The 19,212-nt window shown below is 43.1% G+C and overlaps 1 long non-coding RNA gene across 1 annotated transcript; it reads left to right on the top strand.

The window, feature by feature from the left end:
* The first annotated feature begins 274 nt into the window (after nucleotides 1-274).
* LOC136400201 (uncharacterized) lies at nucleotides 275-4,615 on the top strand. The gene is made up of 4 exons (XR_010750263.1): nucleotides 275-328; nucleotides 2,827-2,961; nucleotides 3,783-3,882; nucleotides 4,356-4,615. It is a non-coding gene; the product is annotated as an uncharacterized lncRNA (long non-coding RNA).
* Nucleotides 4,616-19,212: the final 14,597 nt, after the last annotated feature.

Raw genomic sequence — 19,212 nt, 5'->3', positions numbered from 1 at the left:
CAGCAAGGGGCTTCAGACAGGTCTGAGGCTTCTGGAGGAAGCAATGTCTTGGCTGGGTTTTGAAGCAAGAGTAGGAGTTAACTTACAGAGAAACAGAGAGAGTGTTTTAGCCTGGAGGAACAGTAGGATTGGACTGGTCACTTCAGTTAAATAAAACACGGAGGTTTGCTATTCTCTACCAAAGTCCCAAAGTCAGCTCAAAGCGTTGTTTGGTAATTCATTAAATTCCAGAATGGTTCCACTTCATTCGTGAATATGCCCAGGCTCATTTGGTGGTCAGTGTGCAGTGTGAAGGGGTAGAAGGAACTACTAGAATCACTAGAATCAGGTATGAGTTTTGATTCTACTCCTTCCCAGCTGGTTGACTTTAAGAGTGTCCCTTTATGCCTTAGTTTTCATCTCTGACATGAGAGAACAAATTCCTCCTTTGCAGAGTTGACTTGAAGACTAGAGGCAATGTGTGTGAAAGCACTTGCCATAAGTGTTGTGGAATTGGCAGCTGTTATTATCAGCCTTAAGTAAAGAGCTCAGTTACTCTCTCCCTCTGGCTTCATCTTTCTTTATATATATATAAATATTGTGTTGTTCATCATTCTTTTCAGTCTGCAGGTAATTGCAATCTGAATCCAGGGGCTTCTTACTGCTTGTCCATAGCAGGTTGGGGCAGAGGTGCTAGAGAGGTCTGGCGTTAGCTAGAATCATGAAGTCTACCATCTTACAGTCACTTTTCATACCACTGCTAGAGGCATCTTATTAAAGTATAAAGCTGCCTATGCCTAAAACCCTCAGAAGGTCTTTTCTTCCTGGCCTCCGGCTCCCTCTTTAGTGTGACCCACCACTCCTCCACCTCAGACACTCAATGTTTTAGCTACTACCGTGCTTCCTTCCTCTTATGATAAATCTGCTCTGCCGGTTATACTGCTTGGGAGGCCCTTACCCCACCTGATTTGTTTGGAACACTCCTATCCCTTTCATAACCCAGCTCACACATCATTCTGTCAAGCTTTCCTTAACTTCTGCCCCATTAGACAACCCTATCCTTCTCTGGGCTACTATAGTGTTTTGTACATATCTCTTAGTTTATTGTGCACATTATACTAAATTATTATTTATTCATCTACCTCCCTCATCAAACTTGGTACTCCTGAAGAACAGTTTTGTTTATCTTTGTATTTTTAGCACATAATAGGGACTCAATAAATGTTTGTTGACTGACTGACTGACTGACTAAATGAGTGAAAGGCAGACAGATCTTCAGAATTTTCTTGTAACTAACTCTTGTAGAAAGGTGGATTAGAACTCCCATAAATAATTACACTATCACATTCTGTAACGAATTGGTGCTAGCCAGGAAATGACAGTATGTCCAAAAGGTAATGAATTAAAACCGTGCTTTGGCATATCCCCTTTCAGAAATGGGAGCAGTCTTTCAAGTGACTTGAAAAATAGGCTTCAGTAAAAGTATAAAAAAATATATGCAATTAGACTCAGTCAATAAAGTTGTCTTTGACTAATGTCTACATTTAAGGGAATTTAATTAAATTATGAAAAAGGCCTTTCTGATTTAACTGTCAGTCTGGTTTATCACGTATGTACATAACTTTGTATAGAGGTTTCCAGACCCTCAACCAACACAAAGATACACAGACATATCCACACATGGCTGAAGAGGGGGGAGTCCGGTGGGTGAGTGTGAGAAAGCAAGGAAGCCAAGGCAATTTTTCTGGGGAGGCTGACAGAAATAGAAATTCTGTAGAAAGCATTTCTTTCCTCATTCATTCATTTAGAAAACATTTATGCAGCACATATTATATATCAGGGACTATGCTAGGTGCTGGCAATACACTGGAGTGGAAAAGATAGATGTCAAACATACATACATACATATATATATATATATATATAATTATAAGTTATATGTATTATGTTTATGCTCATCCCAAGCCCAGAATGCCCTTTCTTCTTTAGTGTGTTTATATAAGGTCTACCGGAAAGTTCTGTCCATTTTTGGAATAAAACAAAATACAAATTTTTCTTACCATCAATAAACTTTATTAAATAATATAATTGCCATTGTTATTAATGATTTCTTGCCAGCATGAGGGCAATTTGTATATCCCATTTTTGAAAAATGTTTTATCTTTTGATGTGAAAAATTGAACCAGTGCTTGTTTGATATCTTCTTCATTTTTGAATTTTTTGCCCTTCAAAAAATTTTGTAAGGACAAAAACAAGTGATAGTCGGAGGGTGCTAAGTCCGGGGAATATGGTGGATGCGACAGACATGCTTCTGTAGCATTTCTTCCTTGTTGAAATTTGTAAAAATTACACTGGTGTAAATGAACTTTATCAGTAGCCATGGGTACACTATTGCTTCACACATAAGACTAATGTGAATCAACTTTGTTTTAGTTAATTTGCTACGTCAGTATGTATACATTAAATGATAAAAATAGAGAGGCACACATGCGCCAAAGAAACTGTGCTTACGTGTCGAAACTTGTGATAGAAATGAACAGAACTTTCTGGTAGACCTTATACAAATTCCACATCCTTGCAATTAACAATAGGTAAGGTCTAATATAAAAAATGTGTTGAGTCTGCTGTGTCAGACATAGGGTTAGATCCTGGAGACACAAAAATACCTTAGTGGATCTTACAGGTTTAGTGGGAGAAACTAACATAAAAAAGAATACTAATGTTGTATGAAAAGTGTAGTGACAGAGGCAAGCACAGTTACTACCAGAGGAGCATGGAGCAATGAAGCTTCCTTTCTCGCTCCCCACAGGCATAAAGGCTGCATTTTCACCATCAATTTTTTGCTAGGGAGAGTCAGCTTTGAATGGAACTCTGCATCTCTGGCCACCTCCTGTCCTACACAACAGAGGAAGGGTGAGGCTGCAGGCAGGGCCATCCTTCCTGGGCAGATGGGAGAGAAATAAAAACTTCTGTGATAATAAGGTGACCAATCGTCCTCCTTTAGAGAGGACAGTCCTTCTTTTGTAAGTTCTGTCCTCCCTTGAAAAGTGTCCTCCTACATGTCCTCCTTTTTGATATTGGAAGACTAATCTGTAAATGTCTGTATTCAATCGATGCAGAGTCGATCCATTGTGTGTGATGTGATGTATTTGTATTTGACATGACGATTCGTCATAGATCAGTACAGTGCAATTAGACGTGATTATGAGACGCATGTGCTTTGCACAGGAGACCTCCAGAGAGTGTGCGATATACTGAGAGTGCAAATGGCTTTGTGTACTTCTTACTGAAACACGACAGGGCACATACGACATTGTAGACTCACAATTATTTCTTTTTCAGTGAATATTCGATCATAGTCAGGTAAGCACAAATCATGTTTTATTAATTCATTATCTACTTAATAATTTCCAAATACATATAATTTTATTTACAAGTATTTTCCCAAAATTCGAGTTTTAAAGTGGAAATCTAACTTCAAACCGTATCTATTAATAATGCATTTTGATTAAATAGTTGCATAAAACAGACATTTTTAAATTAGGAAATGATAAATACACCCAAATACCACTCCAAATTAGTGGTTTTATTTGATATTTAGTTTTACTAAATAGTACTCTTTTCTTACAATTATTAAAAATTAATAGGCATGTAAGCATAATTACAATATAAAATATTACAAATGTTTTTATTATGCATTTACCATATTATGCATAATGTATTATTGTTGCAATGAATGTTTCTTTTATTTACAATATTGTTTTCTTCAACTTATTTTTGTCCTTCTTTACATTGTAAAAAAGTTGGTCACCTTAGTGATAAGGAGCTCCTGGACAGAGCAGAGGAGCTGCCCACAGACTGCGGTCCTGAATGCTGCCTTCAGGGCTGAACCCTGCAGGAGAGGTGAGAGCCGGCTCCATCGCAAGTTACATGGTCGCCTAGACGCGCCCCAAGCAGAAGGGACTGATGTCAAAGGCGGTAGCCTAACCAGAAATGACCAAGGGAGGCTCAGCTAAACCTTCATATTTGCAATACATCTAATTTGACTAATTTCATTTAAAACATTCTAAATACTCCTGAAATAAAGGGCCACCACTAAATAAAGTAGGTACTGAAATACCAATTGTATCATTTGCATTGGGGCTGTAATTAGTAGCCAGAATGAACAACTAGCAGCCACAGGATGAATTTAGATTGCAGATACAAGCACTTCTTAAAATTTCAGAATGAAAATGCTTTTGTAGGTGTGGCAGGCTTCCTCTGTTTCTAGTTCTGAACACTCCCTGTTGGCTGCTACTGTCATGTATGTTACTGCTGATCCCGGAGGGGAGGTGACGTTGCAGCCTCTCATCTAGGCTGACCCCTTCTATTTGCAGACAAGGAAGCTAAGACCTGGAGGGAAAAGTGACTAATGCAGCAGAGTGAAGACTGCAATCTTGGGATCTCCTACTTCACCAGGCTCTTCCTGTGCCAGAGGCTGCCACCCAGAGAAGCACTTTGTGAATACAGTTTGCTCAGGTTGCAGAAAGAAGCCATCCTCAGCTGTTATCTGCCAGGCCAGTGGTTGGCAAACTCATTAGTCAACAGAGCCAAATATCAACAGTACAACAATTGAAATTTCTTTTGAGAGCCAAATATTTTAAACTTAAACTATGTAGGTAGGTACATTCCTTATCGAGGTAGTGCCTGCACGTGGTATTTTGTGGAAGAGCCACACTCACACTCAAGGGGCCAGAGAGCCGCATGTGGCTTGTGAGCCGAGGTTTGCTGACCAGGGTGCCAGGCAAAAGTCCCCTGCAGTATCAATAAATGCAGGCAGTGGATTCAAGGGGAAGACTCGTGGAGTCTTATGTTAAGGTGTCTGCAATCTATGTCGCTGTTTGGCCTTGCACTTGAGAGAAGTGACAGGGGATGGGCACATACTCTGTTTTGCTTTAGGGTGCCTGTGAAGGTGAGGGATAGCTGGGTGTCCAAGGAATGGAGCTCAGGGCAGGGTTTGCCTGGAGAGGACACATGGATATGAAAAAACCTCTGGGCCAGGGCCACTTTAGTATGCCCATTTGCAAACTCAGATGTGACTGGGGGGAGGGGGGGGGGAAGATTATGCATTAGGGCTTATCTCTCCCGCTCAGCTGGGTTTCTGTTATCCCCTGGGCCCGGTGCTGGGGGCTGGCAAAGGCGCTGACCTATTCGCTTGGCAGGTTTGATCTGCACATGCTCATCTTTACTAGTCTCAAGGGGCAAGCCCAGGGATGGCAGTCAGTGGGGGAGGTGGGGTGAATTTGATCAGAATCCAGGTAGGAAAAAGAATTTACAAAAACATAGATTAACTGGCTGGTCATAACTATCTAAGTAAATCAGGACAGCAGTTCAGGAAGGATATGCTTAAGAAATTTTAACTGATCTACCAGTCATACACCACACACACACACACACACACACACACACACACACATACACACCTACCTATATATAAACATATATGTACTATATATATTTTATATGTGTATAAACAAATGATACATATATCTTTGTCTCATGGGACCTCCCACTGTGCTTAACACATGGTTGGTACATGGCAAAAAATTCTTAAATTTATAGAGTGCTAATTATAGAGTATAAGGTTATTACACTGTGATAATAAGAAAACAAATAAGGTGTACTTTTCACCTACAAAGAGCTTAACATTTAATGGGGAAAAGATGCAAATAAGGAGGTCCACACACAGAAAAAAGAAAGGAAGGGCATCTTTTGTTGAATGAAAGAGTGTGAGCTAGAGTACAGAGGCAGACAATTCCTCTCTAGCACGCTGCTCTTTAGCACGGACCTCTCTTTGACTTACTTATGAAGAAATGGCACTGGCCTTGCACCTTGAGTTTCTCATTTCCCAGCAGAACGATGTTGGGTCAGGTCACAGGTGACATGAGACATGTCATTATGTACCTGGGCTCAGGCTGACTTGCTATGTTTCCTACAGGTAGTCAGTCACTCAGCAGCTTGAACTACTTCTGGCAATTAGATTCACTTAGAGAAAAAGCTTCTTAGATATCTTTTAGAGCTTATTTTTGAAAGATGGTCCACCTTGGTGCCTGCTTCCTGGCTCTGGATGGAGGCCAGAGGATGACAGCAGCATGAAGTCGCTGTGGATAACAAGTCCTCTGTTATGACTGGGAGCATTTGCAATGCTATAAATAACTCTATCAATATTGTGATAATGGCACTTTAAAGAGGTCTATTTTACAAGTGCTGAATGTAAGAGAGACCGCAGCTGCGCTCATTAATTCTGAAGTGTGCCTCCCTCGATGTAGGACTTGCAGGTGTAACAATAAACGTGTTGACTTAATGAAAGTCTAGATAATGTTTAGATTAAGAAAAAGGTTAGAGTAACATTGTTAGTTTTTTCATTGTGTTGGCATAATGAAAACAAATTATAATAGCTTAATTGGAAATGGGAAAAGAAGGGCAAAACATAACTTTGTTACTGATTTGAGATGCTCACCGATAGCTCCTCCCCCCTCAAGAGCGAGTATCATAATTGACAGCAGTAGATCTTTTGATAATTAATTGCAGTAAATTATCACTTGGCACAAAGAAGGCATAATTGTAATTAATTTGCAACCTTCCCAGCATAACACTGAATTAGAAATAGCACTGACATAATTTTTCCAAGGGAGGAAATGGAGGATAGAAACAGTGTATTTTTTATTTTGATGTGCATTCAGAGTTTTGAGGCAAGCCCTGGCTGTAATTTTCCTGGTGTGATATTGACATCTCTGCGACTCTCCTGGGTTAGGGGTGTTTAATTTAGATTGTGGCTGTTGGCTCTGGGTGATGATAGTTACCAAGAGGTGTCCCCTGCTGAGCTCTGCGGTGTCCTCCCATCATTTTAGCCTCCAGTTAGTCACTTAACCTCAGTATCTTTCTGTATCTGTCTTTCTGTATCTGTTTCATTCACTGGGGTGCCAAAAGACCTAATGAATTCCGAAAATTGGCATTGTTTCAATATAACATATTATTATATTTTTACTTAAATAAATGAAGAAAAATTTACCCTCAAAATGTTTCCTTCTTTTTCCAGTACAGCCTATTTATAGAATGATGCAGAATGTAATTAAGAGTCTTTGCCATGGTCCAATTTTATAGTGATTGCCACAGATCAAGGTTCAAGCTGATTGCTCAATAATTAATTAGAAGTAGAAATGAGGAATAAAAACTATTTTCACTGGATTCTAGGGAACTGTTTATATTTCATTAGAGTGCCTGAGAGAACAAATCATTAAGCTAGAAAAGATTACATCTGGGTTAGAATTAAAGTCAAGTGAATTGATTAAACCAAATGTTGGCTCAGGGGTGACTGCTATAGTGTGCTATGCTGTGGACCGAAGGCTTCAAGGGGTCATGGAACCTTCTTTTGCTCCATGTCCACTTGAGAGGATGAAGTGGATCATACTTCTGACAATAGGGCAAGAAATTGTTCTGCTTGGTTGTTGGTCATAAGAAAAAAGATAAAGATCATGATCCTATTTCAGGCAGACCCATATAACAAAAATAAACTTTATTAAATTATTTTGGACACTCTTTGAAGGTCTTCTTAGCCCCATTGTTATAAATGCTGAAATAAGGTTAATTTATAGTTAGAACCCTTCACCACTGCTGCCCTGCCATTGAATTCAGGTTTGACCTATATGTAACACCTTCTCTGGGGGTTAACAAATCATTCAATCTTCATGTAAGTTTCCTTTCTCAAAAAGCAAAGCCTTAAGTAACCCCTGTTACCCTGCACCCCACCAATAACTTCTTCCAGTTGGGTTGAATTAGTCATGATAGTTTTACTGTGTGAGCTAATAAGTCACAAGTGTCAGAGTTCAAACCACCCAACATATTTCACAGGAGACTTCAAATAGAGCTCAAGCCTTAGCCCTGGCTGCCAAAGGTCCTGATGTTTATTTTACTGAATGCCCTATGTGAAGACCTAAAGCACATAAGAAGGGCATCTCGACACCCCCAGCAAGAGCCGTGTTTTGTGCCACGAACCTGACATGTTTAGAATCTTCACTGGTAACAGAATTCCAGTTTTCTGACTCAAACAGTAACATAATTTCCACGGAGCAAATGGAGGGAAGACATTTCTGACAGGCTCTTATTTGAAAAAGGAAGTAGACTTAATCTGTATCTACTCCAAGGAATAGAACTGAGATTCATGAATGGATGCTTCAGAGGGGTAGGTTTTGGCTAAAGGAAGAATTGTTTAATTATTTACAATTGTTTGAGAGGCAAGAGGATGCCCGTTGTGGGAGCTGTGAGTAGAGAGTGAGATCAGTCATCAGGGAGGGTAACAGGAGTTTAAGGTTGGGATTTGGGAGAGGGAACAGAACTTTTAAAGACCTTTTCTAATTTATATATTGTTTTTTTTTTATGGCTGTTTGCATGACATATGAAAGCAAGTTAAAATGAAAGACAAAACCTAAAGCCAGGAATCCATTCCCTGCTCTAGAAATGGGCAGTGCCCTTTCTCAGTGGGTGGATGTCCAGCCCAGTGCTGAGGGCCTCCTGAACTAGTTTCTGGTTCTTTGGGCCGAATCATTGATAAGTGAATGGTTAAATAGAAACTCATTCATTTATTCTTTCAGTCATTCATTCATGCAACAAATGTTTCTGCGGCATCCCAATGTGCCAAGTTATCCATGTGCTATGATGCTCTGGAATTATTCAGGTATATAATCCCTGCCCTGGGACTGTTCTTGGTCAGGCTGGCCAGTGTGCCTCCATATGTTGGTATTTTTATTTCTCATTCTGTCTACTGTTCAAAGGAAGAAAAATACATTAGCTAATGAGAAAAGAAACAGTAAAACTTTCAGAATCTAGATAAGGTTTAGTTTGATCATAAAAGTTCAGTCTGGCTCCTGCCTGCCTATCTCCTTAACCTCATCTCATGACTCTCACCATTGTTCTTTCTCTCCAGCCACACTTTCTTTCTCCCACTTCCATAAATATTCCATGCTTTTTTCCATTGTAACATCTCCACTTCTGCTGTCCCCTTGGCCTACCCCCTGGCCGGAATCCTTTAGCTCTCAGACACAACTTCCTCAAGCAAGTCTTCCCTGCTCCACCAATCCAGAGCAGCCCTGCCCACCACTGAATGTTCTCTGGACATCTTGTAGTTGTCTTTTACAGTGCTGAATATGTAGTTTCAAAATATTTGAGTTTATCAAAAATTGAAATGTGATTCCATTGTCTGCAGAACTCCTGAGACATCAATTGAATCACAGTTTGAGATTCAGTTGTAAGATTGAGCTAAAATCCATAGCACTTCTTGGAAGATACAAAATTTAAAAAGAAAAATACAGGCCTTGGCCGGTGATTCAGTGGATAGAACATCAGCCTGGCATATGAACATCCTGGGTTCTATTCCTGGCCAGGGCACACAGAAGCAACCATTTGCTTCTTTCCTCCTATCTCTCCCCTTCTCTCTTTCTTCCCTTCCTGCAGCCAGTGGATTGATTGGTTCCAGAGTAAGACCCAGGCACTGAGGAGAGCTTGGTTGGTCTGAGCACATCAGCCTCAGGTGATAAAAATAACTTGGTTGATTTGGAGCATCGGCCCCAGACAGGGTTTTCAGGTGGATCCTGGTCAGTGGTCTGTCTCACTATCTTTCCCTCCTCTCACTTTAAAATGAATGAATGAATGAATGAATAAATAAATAAAGGAAGGAAGGAAGAAATAAAAATACAGTAAGAATAGTATCTCAAATAATATACATATTTGGCTTACAAGTATTTTAACCCACATTTTTTTCTGTTCTTCAAAACTAACTCGTATGGTAGGCATTCACTTCTCGCCCATTTTACGGATGAGTTGTCAGAGGCTGCAGAACTGGGAAGGGGCAGAAACGGCCTGAAAAATGAGATCTGACTCTGGTTCAAGTTCGTTCTGTCCACACTGGCAATCTCCTCCTTCAGTGTTTTATGTTTAAATCAAGGCAGGTACCACCAAGTATAGTGTTTATATGGCTATACTTATATGGATTGTTTTTTTATTTCTCCATTTATTGTCCTCTTTATCTTCCTCTTTCATCAGAAGTCCCCAATCCCCAGTCTCCTGGGTGCAACCAGGCTGAGTTGGGGTAAAGGAGGAGAACTGCGGTTAGCCCTGCGACTGGTTTATTTTTGGGGTGAGCACACTCCCATAGTCTGATGGAACTAGAATGGGATTATGTTGTCCTGTGATTTTTTTTGACTTGTGCTCTATGGAGCTTTAGTTAGTACTGCTGTACTGCATAACTCCAGGGGGCACCTCCCACGTGGCATTTTATGTGAATGGTGCCCTGTAGTGCTGTGTCTGTGGGTGACTTAGGGACTGCCATGACCTCCTTCACTTTATTCCAACCAATTCTGCTTTGATCTCTTTTGCATATTGAGCTCCTGATAAGATTCTACATGAAGAAAGGGCTCTCTGCTCCATAAAAAGAAAGCACTTAAAACTTCAATATTTAATACTGCACCAGCTGAGGCTTGGGTAGCTAATTGACCTACTCATGGTCATACAACCAGAGAAGGGCAGAATTGGGGCTTAAATTCAAACCTCTGGATCCAAAGCTAACTTCTGGCTTCTATTGTGAGCTGCCCGTCTAGAGAGGTGACAAGTTAGATGCTGTAGCAGGAAGTGAAACTGGGTTGCCTCATGGAAGAAACCTTATGAACTAGAGGGATAAAGGTTACGATGCTCCAAACTAGCCATGCTCTGAGATACTACCTGCCTTGGCTAGAAATGCTCAGTCCTTTGATCTTCCCTGACAGTACACACCGCCCCTTCCCTCACCCCAGCCACCTGCTAACTCCTCTCCACCTCTACTCTGATGCCTTCTCCCAGGGAAGCCTTTTTCTATGAATTTTGAGAACACTGGAGATGAGCACCAAGGTCCTTTCTCTGTTTCTGAAAATTCCTGGGTGTGTAAATTACTCAACATCTCAGATGATTTTTTTAAAAGAATTAGAATGTTTGATATTGTGGTTGTTTTTGAGCATTAGCAATAGCAAGTAGGCCAGATAGTCTGAGAGCCTCTTTTATGTTTTGTTGCTTTGGAATGAGACAATCATTCTTCCTTGACCTCATGACTTAACAAGCGTGGTCCTGGGAGAGCTTGTGGAATTGGGACTAAAGAAGGATTTCTGGCAGTATTCAAACCCAGGCAAGCACAAATACACGTAACAAAGAGAAAGAAAGTTATTCTCAATGTGTCTAGAGTTCAATCAGAGTCAGCAAATGGTCCCAGCTTAAAACAATGACTGTTACTCTATCTTAACTCACCAAGTCTCCCCTGACAGTGCTGACAAAAGTCTGTGTTTCTACAAAGTTAGCTGCTCTGGCTAGAAGATATATATATCAAAGTTAGCTGCTCTGGCTAGAAGATATATAAATATATATAAATATATATATATATATATATTTATTTATTTTTTGGTATTTTTCTGAAGCTGGAAACGGGGAGAGACAGTCAGACAGACTCCCGCATGCGCCCGACCGGGATCCACCCAGCACACCCACCAGGGGCGACGCTCTGCCCACCAGGGGGCGATGCTCTGCCCCTCCGGGGCGTCGCTCTGCCGCGACCAGAGCCACTCTAGCACCTGGGGCAGAGGCCAAGGAGCCATCCCCAGCAACCGGGCCATCTTTTGCTCCAATGGAGCCTTGGCTGCGGGAGGGGAAGAGAGAGACAGAGAGGAAGGGGGAGGTGGAGAAGCAAATGGGCGCTTCTCCTATGTGCCCTGGCCAGGAATCGAACCTGGGTCCCCCGCACGCCAGGCCGATGCTCTACCGCTGAGCCAACCGGCCAGGGCCTAGAAGATATATTGATTGGACATAAGATGGTGTCTCCTAACCCATTAAAATAGAAACAAGCCAGACTCAAATGCCCATTTCATAGACTGTGCAAGTACTAAACCTTCCCGGAGATAAGGGAACATTGCCCAGAGTTCTATTCTTGTGGTCAGCTCTGGCTTTGAGCTCCAGTTTTAATTCAATCACCTCCATTTACGGATATATATACATATCATATATACATATATATATATGTTTATATATATTTCTTCATTTTCCAAGTGAGAGGAGGGTAGATAGACTCCGGCATGCGCCCTGATCAGGAGCCTCCTGGAAACCCCCGTCTGGGGCTGATGCTGTGCCCATCTGGGGCCATGCTCACAACCGAGCTATATTTAGTACCTGAGGCAGAGGCTCCACAGAGCCATACTCAGTGCCCGAGGATGACGTGCTTGAACCAATCGAACCATGGCTGTGGGAGGGGAAGAGAGAGAGAGAGAGAGAGAGAGAGAGAAGTTGGAGGGGGAAGGGTGGAGAAGCAGATGGTTGCTTCACCTGTGTGCCCTAACTGGGAATTGAACCAGGACATTTACACGCCAGGCCGATGCTCTATCACTGAGCCAATCGGCCAGGGCTAAGGATATTTTTACTACTCTGCACATGTGTCTGGTTCCCCACCACAACTAGCTGAGGTATGAACTCAGCTCTTTCTCTTTCTTTCTGCCAGGAAAGCCACCCGACAGCAAGACATTTGGGCATATTGAAGGCTCCCCCGAAAGAGGAGAAATGGGAGGGCTTTTGACTGCAGCAACACAGAGACTTAAAATTTCATGTTACGGATTTTGCTTTTAAAATTTCTTTAGTCAGTTTGACAAATTGGGCTCTAATCTTCTGCCAGGTGGCAGAGCCCTCCATGTTTCCATCTGTCTTCTGTCCCTTCTCCTGTCCACTCTATCACATCTAGCAAACAAAACAAAACAAAACAAACTTGCTCCATTTCTTCCTTCATGCAGTGAAGTTGAGTTCTTTTAAACCCTAACCCCCCAAATTCAGAGCTAAACTCATCAAGGTCCTTAGTGGAACAAAAGATCTTTTAATGTAACCAGATGCTTCTCTCCTTAGAAATAAAAGCACAAAAGCAAACAGACATTGCCCTTGGTTCCATATGGAGTCAGCAGTGGGTAGGAGATATGACATCAAGTCTTCGGTGGCTGTTGACTGGCACAGGGAACCAGGCCTGTGCTTGCAGGTATGATGAAGAGGGATAAAGGGTGTGGGGTCTATACAGGGCCTTTGCAGGCCGGTGGCTTCCCTTTTGCTGACATTGCATTCTGGGCTGCTGTTACCATTTGCTCTTTGGAAAGGGGACTGCAGGAAAACGTGCCCTGCTTAGAAATGACAAGCTCACTGAGCCTTGCTTGAGACTGAAGACAGCTGCTGATCCGCAGGCACATCCTGAGGATGCCCCTGCCCAGAGCCTGTGGCCTGCGTCAACAGTGATTACTGTCACTGACACGAATGAGTGTGCTCCTGCGCTGGGCTGCCTCTTAACAATGCCCCGCCTCCTAAGAGATGGGAACTTAAGGATGGTCAGTAGGTGTAGGTCACAATGACAAACCCAAGTGCAAGAAGCAGCTAGAGTTAGTGGAATGTACACAAGTAGGGTCAGGAGACACTGTTCTAATCCCCTTGTGCCTTGCAATTGCTGAGTAACCTTGGGTAAGTCATTGCACACCCTCTGGCCTCAGTTCTCTTACTCTAAAGGGAACTGTCTTGGTTCTTAAAGCATGTGCCTCCGAGGATCCGTGAGGCTTCCCATGAGCATGGAGAGGTGAGGGGAGAAAGAGTCTTCCAACCAGAGCAGCTCTGGTTTTCCCTGTTTTGTTGCTAGTGGTGAAAGATGTTCCTTGCATAAAGGATTTTGCTGTAAAGGAAGTCTGAAAACCACCGCTCTGAAAGATGGCTGTCTACGGCCTCTCGGAGCGCTGACATTACACGATTCTGGATGGAGGCAGGAAAGAAGAATGGTGCTGGGAAAGACGCAAGCGTAAGAGAAAGAAATTCCTGCCACAAATAAATCCCCGGCCGATCCCTCTTCATTGCTGAAAGTTTTAAGATTTAAAACCTACTTTTTTTTTTTTCCTTTCAAACTGCAGTTCTCAGCAAATAAGGACTACTTTAAATTTCAGGTTTGTTACACCCACAAATCACCCATACAGTACATTCTAAATAAAAAACTAATAACTCTCTGTGTAAGAAGTGTCCCTTCCAGAGGCCATGCATAAGGCATTAACCTGCACTGGGAGAAAATAATACTAGAGATTTCCAAATTACAGTCATTTTGGAGAATAACTTAAATAAATGAATTTGGCCAAATGCAGCCTGCTTATTTTCTTATTTCCTCTGCATTGAAATGCAGGGGTAATATTTTTCTGCCAGCAAGTATTGGAAACAAAATCACTTACAGCCATACTTAAAGAACATTTTAGAATCTTTCACGAAATTAGTTTCGTTACATTTCCAAAGTCTTTGCTTTTTTATAGTGCTTAGAAGAGTTGGAGAGCATTGGGGTAGAGGGGATGGAAGAAAAGGGACCAAGGCTATGGTGCCCAAGGACATCAAATTCAGGGATCTTAGCAGTCACCTAAGATCTTCCCCCTGCCCCCCCACAATCAAATGCTTCTACTTCTACTTGTAACATTTCTTTTTTTAATTGAATTAATTAGGATGACACTAGTTAACATAATTAAAAAGGTTTCAGATGCCAAATTCTATAACACATCTCTCTGTACACTCTATTGTGTGTTTATCCCCCACCCCATCAAGTCTTTGTCCATCACCATTTATGTCCTCATACCCTCATCCACTCCCTCCACTGTTGTTTATGTTCATGAGATTTGTTTGGTCCTTTTTTGCTCCATCCCCCCACTTCCCTCCCTCAGTCCCCCTGCCCTTCCCTATAGCTGTCAGCCTGCTCTCTATGTATGAGTCTGTTTCTATTTTGCTTGTAAGTTCATTAGAATCCACATATGAGTGGAACCATATACTTGTCTTTCTCTGATTGGCTTATTTCACTTAGCATAATGATCTCCGGATCAATCACTGCTGTGGCAAAAGGCAAGATTTTCTTCTTTTTTGTGCTTGCGTGGTATTCCATTATGTCATTGAACACAATTTTTTTTTCTTTTTGACAGAGACAGAGAGAGAGTCAGAGAGAGAGGGACAGATAGGGACAGACAGACAGGAAGGGAGAGAGATGAGAAGCATCAATTCTTCATTGTAGCTCCTTAGTTGTTCACTAATTGCTTTCCTATATGTGCCTTATCTGGGGGGGGGTACAGAAAAGCCAGAGGCCCCTTGCTCAAGTCAGAGACTTTGGGCTTCAAGCCAGTGACCTTTGGGCTCCAGCTAGCGACGATGGGGTCATGTCTATGATCCCATGCTCAAGCCAGTGACCCTGTGCTCAAGTTGGTGAGCCTGTACTCAACCTGGATGAGCTGCACTGAAGCCAGTGACCTTGGGGTTTCGAACCTGGGTCCTTCTCGTCCCAGTCCAATGCTCTATCCACTGCACCACCACCCGGTCAGGCTGTACCACAGCTTTTAAATCTATGGCCAATACCACATTAAATGTGCTGATCTCATTTGCTTGTGACTGTTCTGCCAGATGTGCCAGATGCTCATTTTGCCTCTAGTGGACCCCCTCTAGTTATTCTGAAATGCCTGCATATGGTAAGCACTCAGTGTTCATGAATTAATGCAAATATTCTACCCTACAAATATTCTACACTATGTTTTTCACCCGTCAGTCCTGGGTGACAGCCAATGGGACAACATCCCTTCAAGGATGACTCAAAAGAGTCCTCTCTAGAGAGATGGTTGAGGCCTGCTACCTGATGCGGGGTGAGAAGCCAGGGACATACTTTCTCCCTTCTGCCTTGAGTGGCACTGAGTGGCAGAGCTAACTCAGTGTATTAGCTCAGGTTGGAAAAACAGATGTCAATTGAAGCATCCGAGGCAGAGTCAGGCAGAAAGGGGAAGGGGATGAGCAGATGTTCCGCAGCAGGGAAGCTGGAAGCCCTAGGTCCAGTCCTAGCTGGGATCCTTAAAGGACTGATGGTGAACAGTGATTCATTTTGGCTTTTCCATTTCCTCAATGGCAAAAGGAGAATAACAATGTTCTCTGTGTAGGGTGGTAATGAGGATTCAGTCTAGGGAGCTTTATCGAGCACCTACTGTTTTGCCCAGAACTAAGTAAGCTATCTCCCTGATTTCAAGGGGCCACAATCTGAAGAGGGGACAGACAACTAAAGAGACCAAGGTAACATCATGTGGAAAGTGCTGCCGACTAAGTGTGAGGCGCTGTGGGATTGCAGAGGAAGTGCTGACTCAGCCAGGGGATGGGGAGAGGGCGGAGCTGACTTTTTGGAGCACAGGAAGATGCAGCGAGGGTTGTGCTCTGTGTTGGGAGTGGAGGAAGCCAAAGCGGTAGGCAGGGCTGAGACCAAGAACCCTTGCCTGTTATGCTGAGGACCTGGATCTCATTCTGGGCTATGGGAAGCCCCGGAAAAGCCTGGTGTAGGGATAAGGTTTGCTAATGTATTGGAAAGCACCTGGCGCATAGCAGACTCACAATCAGTTCTCAGTTAAAACTTTTGAGCTGAGATCCTTTTTACCCCAGGAGAGTCCCTGCACTTCTCCGCTTTATGCACATGAAAAAGTCATGGTAGGAGAGAGTTAGTGCTGTAAAAAGAATAGGAGTTAGGAGTGAGCCCAAGCTACCCTGTGATCTTGGGGATTTCACTTAATAATACCTTTGCTCTTTAGTTTCATGGTCTCTAACTGTGATTAGCAGCACCTACACTATCTACTCAGAGTACTCACTGTATCAATAGCAGGGGTTGATGCTGTATTATTATTATTATTATTATGGCTCCTGGGGGGATTCTGCGATGCTCAGATCACAGGACAGGGAAGGGGCGGGAAGGCAGTGAGAGTTTGGGGAAGGGGTAAATACCTTTCTCCCTTTACTTTCTTAACAGGTACTTCCCCAGTGAGTGAATCGTAGGCCATGTGCATCTCAAGAAGGCCGAGCTGCATGGCTGAGGACGGAAATAGCTTTGCTGATTTACGAGCAGGCGGCAGATTTGCTTTAATATCGCAACACAAGAAAGTCAGGTCTCTTAAATAATACGGCTCACAGATTTATGGCTGTGCTGCGTGCTCGCCTCCGTGCTGTCTCTGACCACAGCCTGTGCTTCACTCTGGGAAGGCTGAAGTCAGCAACTTCTAAGACGCTGGGAAATAGATCCAGTGGCAGCAGCCAGGCCACTGGGTCAGCTGTTTTCCGCGGGGGCCAGCTCCCTCCCGCCACTTTGTTTTATGTTGTCAGGACTCAGGGTACCTTCCCAGGAGGCCTGGGGCTGGCTTGGGTCTTCTGAGGTCAGAAGTATAGCAGAGAGAAAGGGTTGACACTTCTAAGGCATGATTTGGGAGATACGAGGAAGCTTCAAAATTACTTTTGCCTATGCTTATTGGTGTTAGGCTTCTGGGGTGAGAATTCCTCTCCCCTGGGCACTTTTGAAAAAAAATAATGCAAGTATTTCAGGAAAAGGGGGAAATGCAATAAGCCACTAATTCTTTAGTAATAATAATGTCTCATTCCACAAATCTTTAGCTGGCACTTATAACACAGGCACTGTTCGAACTGCTTCAGAATGATTAACTACTTTAATTCCCTTAACAACCCTCTGAGGAAAGCCTGTTATTATCACCATTGTACAGATGAAGAAGTTGAGGTAAGGGTCTGAAGTAACTTGTCCAAGGTCACAGTACTAGTGAGAGGTGAGACAGAATTTGAACCCATGGTCTGTCTCCATTGTCCGTATTCATCATCACGATGCCATAAATAATAGTGCAGTACCAATTACAATAGCCATGAATATTCACTGAGTACTGAACACCAGGCACTGCCCTAAGTGATTTTTTTTGTATCTCATTTCATCCTCATGACCCTGCGAGGCAGGTATTATTGTTGTCATCCCTGTTTTATAGATGAGAGAGCTGAGCACATAACTTGCTGGAAATCACCTAGGTAGCAAGTGGCGTAGTTGGGATTTAGACCCAAGCAGTCTGACTTAAGAGCGTGTTTGTTAAATATGAATGTGGTGGTTGAGTTTCTTTCCTTGTACTTTTTGCAAAGGATGTGAGAAAAAGAGGGAGACATCTGTTAAGGGTAAATGTAAGAATCAAACTGTACCTATTTTAGTTTCTGCCAAGTGATGGCTCCATCGTTTCTGCCAGTAGTGGGGCCATTCTGGGTTTGATGGACAAAGGTTGACCAAGACCCATGGAAACTGCACAATGTAATGAGCGACCATTCTCCTTGCAACCCTTTGTCAATAGAAACAATTTGGCCTTCCTTCCTTCCTTCCTTCCTTCCTTCCTTCCTTCCTTCCTTCCTTCCTTCCTTCCTCCCCCCCTCCCTCCCTCCCTCCTTCCCTCCCTCTCTGACCCCCTTCCTTCCCCTTCCCTCCCTCCCTCCTTCCCTCTCTTCCTTCCTTCCTTCCTTCCTTTATTAAGTAAGAATTGGGAAGGCAGAGACAGGGGCTGAATCCACCTGGCAAGACCCCTACCAGGCGATGCTCTGCCTGTCTAGGCCACTACTCCATTGCTTGGCAACCGAGCTATTCCAGTGCCTGAAGTGAGGTTATGGAGCCATGTTCAGCATCCAGGTCTAACTTGCTTGCACCATTTGAGCCATGGCTGCAGGAGAGAGAGTGAGAGACAGAGAGGGGGGCAGGAGTGGAGAAGCAGATGATTGCTTCTTCTGTGTGCTCTGACCGGGAATTGAACCCCGGACTTCCACATGCAGGGCTTACGTTCTACTGCTTAGCCAACCAGCCAGGGCAGCTTCTTTTCTACCCTACCTTTCCTTCTAGCACAATAGCTCCACCAGCTATCAGAAATCATCCCTATCTCAGGGTCTTCCATCCGACCTGAGAGACTAGTCCCATGTGTTCTGCTCCAGTTCTGGTACCCAAGCCCTGACCTCTTCCCTATACCTAAGCATCCATGTTGATGACCTGTCCATGTCCCAATTCCTGTAAGTCCAGCCCCTGCTTTGCTTTCTCTAGTTTCCTGAATGTGGAGGCTTGGCTTAGACCTCCAGGCCTGGGAATGTGGCTTGTCATACACCTGCTGTCAAACCTGCTCTGCATTGATAGAGCACCTGTTTTCAGTTGTTTATTTGCTTGGTGCATGTGTACGGACCTGAGACAGGCAGTGCCAGGCAGTGTTAGATGCTGGGAACTCAAGAAATGCACAAGAATTGGTTTCTGCCAACAAAGAACTCACAATCCAGTAGGAATGAAATACGAGCCATTACAGTGCAGTGGATGCAGTGATAGTTGTGAGC

The sequence above is a fragment of the Saccopteryx leptura genome, chromosome 3 (assembly GCF_036850995.1).
Source record: "Saccopteryx leptura isolate mSacLep1 chromosome 3, mSacLep1_pri_phased_curated, whole genome shotgun sequence".
Classification (NCBI taxonomy): Eukaryota; Metazoa; Chordata; class Mammalia; order Chiroptera; family Emballonuridae; genus Saccopteryx; species Saccopteryx leptura.
This window is presented reverse-complemented; position numbering and strand designations above follow the sequence as displayed.